This window comes from Ammodytes marinus (genome assembly GCF_949987685.1).
Source record: "Ammodytes marinus genome assembly, chromosome: 13".
Classification (NCBI taxonomy): domain Eukaryota; kingdom Metazoa; phylum Chordata; class Actinopteri; order Uranoscopiformes; family Ammodytidae; genus Ammodytes; species Ammodytes marinus.
Window position 1 is genome coordinate 29,698,426 of NC_137217.1, and position 2,500 is coordinate 29,700,925.

The following is a 2,500-nucleotide window of genomic DNA, read 5'->3' on the forward strand; positions in this document are numbered from 1 at the left end:
AAATAATAATTCAAAACTTTTTTTTCAGCTATTATGCACTAAATTAAATGTACTTATGGATATTATAATTACTTTCTACTAAATCTGCTAGGAAATAAAACCCAAAATTCTACACACTGCAGGTTTAAAGGTCCAAAATGTACTTGGAACATTTCTGAAAACATATTTAAAAAAATTACACCAACTGATTACATTTCTACAACACATTAGTGTCAAAACATTTTCACACAACAGATGTTGAATATGGCCCTTTATTTTTATTTCATAAATCCAAAAATATATTGATCGAAGCCTTTCAGGTGCAATTATAAACAGTAAAGATGGTCTGTGTATATTGTGTCTGATACTGTATACCACAGACCGTTCAGATCTGTCAGTGGTCAGTGGGTTGTTATGTGGTATGGTTGCAATGGTCGGCATGCGCGGCACGCCTGACACTCGTGGCCCGCTGTGTGTGTGTGTGTGTGTGTGTGTGTGTGTGTGTGTGTGTGTGTGTGTGTGTGTGTGTGTGTGTGTGTGTGTGTGTGAGTTACTGGTTCAATCCAGTTTACAATTGGGCCAGTCAAAAGGTCTCGACTCAGCAGTTCAGACACTTACACCCGGATACAAGGAAACCACCTGTGCCTGTCTGTTTCATGATAGCTCTAATTTCACACACCGGCTCATCTGTGCACCACACACACACACACACACACACACACACACACACACACACACACACACACACACACACACAGGTTTTATGTTTTATCACTTCCGAGCACATTACTTAGACTTACATTCATTTCCTGGAGACTTGCCCTTACCCTAACCCTTAACCTAAGTATAACCTTACCTTAAAGCAAGTCTTCACACTAAAATGTCAATATTACAGTATGGGGACTTCCATGACACACACACACACACACACACACACACACACACACACACACACACACACACACACACACACACACACACACACACACACACACACACACACACTCCCAGCCTGTCATAACCTGTTCTGTCTGCACCTGTCTTCACCCCCTTCCCCCCACACACACACACTCACACACACACACACACACACACACACACACACACACACACACACACTCACACACACACACACACACACACACACACACACACACACACACACACACACACACACACACACACACACACACACACACACACACACACACACACACACACCACTATGAAAGGCCTCCTGGACATCATCACTGCCTGCTGAAGCCAGCTGGAAATCCCCCCAACTCAGCCGGTTCTGGGCGCTTCCTCTGATAACCATCATCCACCAGCTCAGGCGGCACAAACAGGTCCTGCCAGCCGGAGTGACTGTGCCAGCATTGGGAAGAGACTAACAGGGCAATCTAAGGTCAGATGAGTTCGAAAGAAGGACTGTCGGGTCAGAATTTAAAGGGTAACACTAACTAAAGCCCCCCGAGTTTGGGCTAAACTGGCTCCTCCCTGAAATCCAAAAAAGTAAATCACACAAAACATAATGAAACAGATGTTTGAGTTTTGTGGCCGACTAAAACTCTAAAGTCTGAAGTATAACTGCCTGAATTTGAGACGACTAATTGTGTTTTTTGTTGAGACAACTTCAAACTATGACAGTATTGCAAACTCATTCTCTGTCATACTGATAACATAAACGCTATAACTTCTAACTTTAAATTATGAAGGTGAATTTGTTAGGGAAATTAGGGAAAGTCAAAATGTAAGTATCTATCTTGTGGGCCAACTAGCTAACTGTGTGTGTGTGTGTGTGTGTGTGTGTGTGTGTGTGTGTGTGTGTGTGTGTGTGTGTGTGTGTGTGTGTGTGTGTGTGTGTGTGTGTGTGTGTGTGTGTGTGTGTGTGTGTGTGTGTGTGTGTGTGTGTGTGTGTGTGTGTGTGTGTGTGTGTGTGTGTGTGTGTGTGTGTGTGTGTGTGTGTGTGGCTGGTTGAAGCAGCAAAATAGTGAGTAGATAATCCATTAAAAAACACAGAAAACCCCCCCGACACTCTTGGGTTTGTGGCCACAGGGAGACAGATGTTGACGTCTGATATCCAGCAGCCATTCCTCACGCCTGGAAAGCTGAGCGGAACAACAAAACATCAACTGAAGGAAAAATATGAGACAAAACGGGTTGAGATTCCTATGTAAGGGGCCAAGGAGCATGTTTTCTTAACTCTTTAAAGTGGATTAAAAGAGTGCAGATTAGTTAAAGCTATATTGAGTAGCTTTTTCATATGTCGGTTACATTCAAGCCCATCGCCAAACGAGTTGACATGTAGCTGATTAAGCCTGTCAGTTCCACAAAACTCTCTCTGTATTTCTCAGTATGGCAGCGTTTACAAACTGGTGTCGCCCCCCCACCCCCACCCCCCCCCGACACTGGCACAGGAGCTCAAGAAGTGCCCACAAAATGTTTCAGTTGTTGATTCTACTGCGAAAAAAAAAACTGGACGTACAGCAGAAAGAATACAATCTGACAGTGTTGTTGTAAT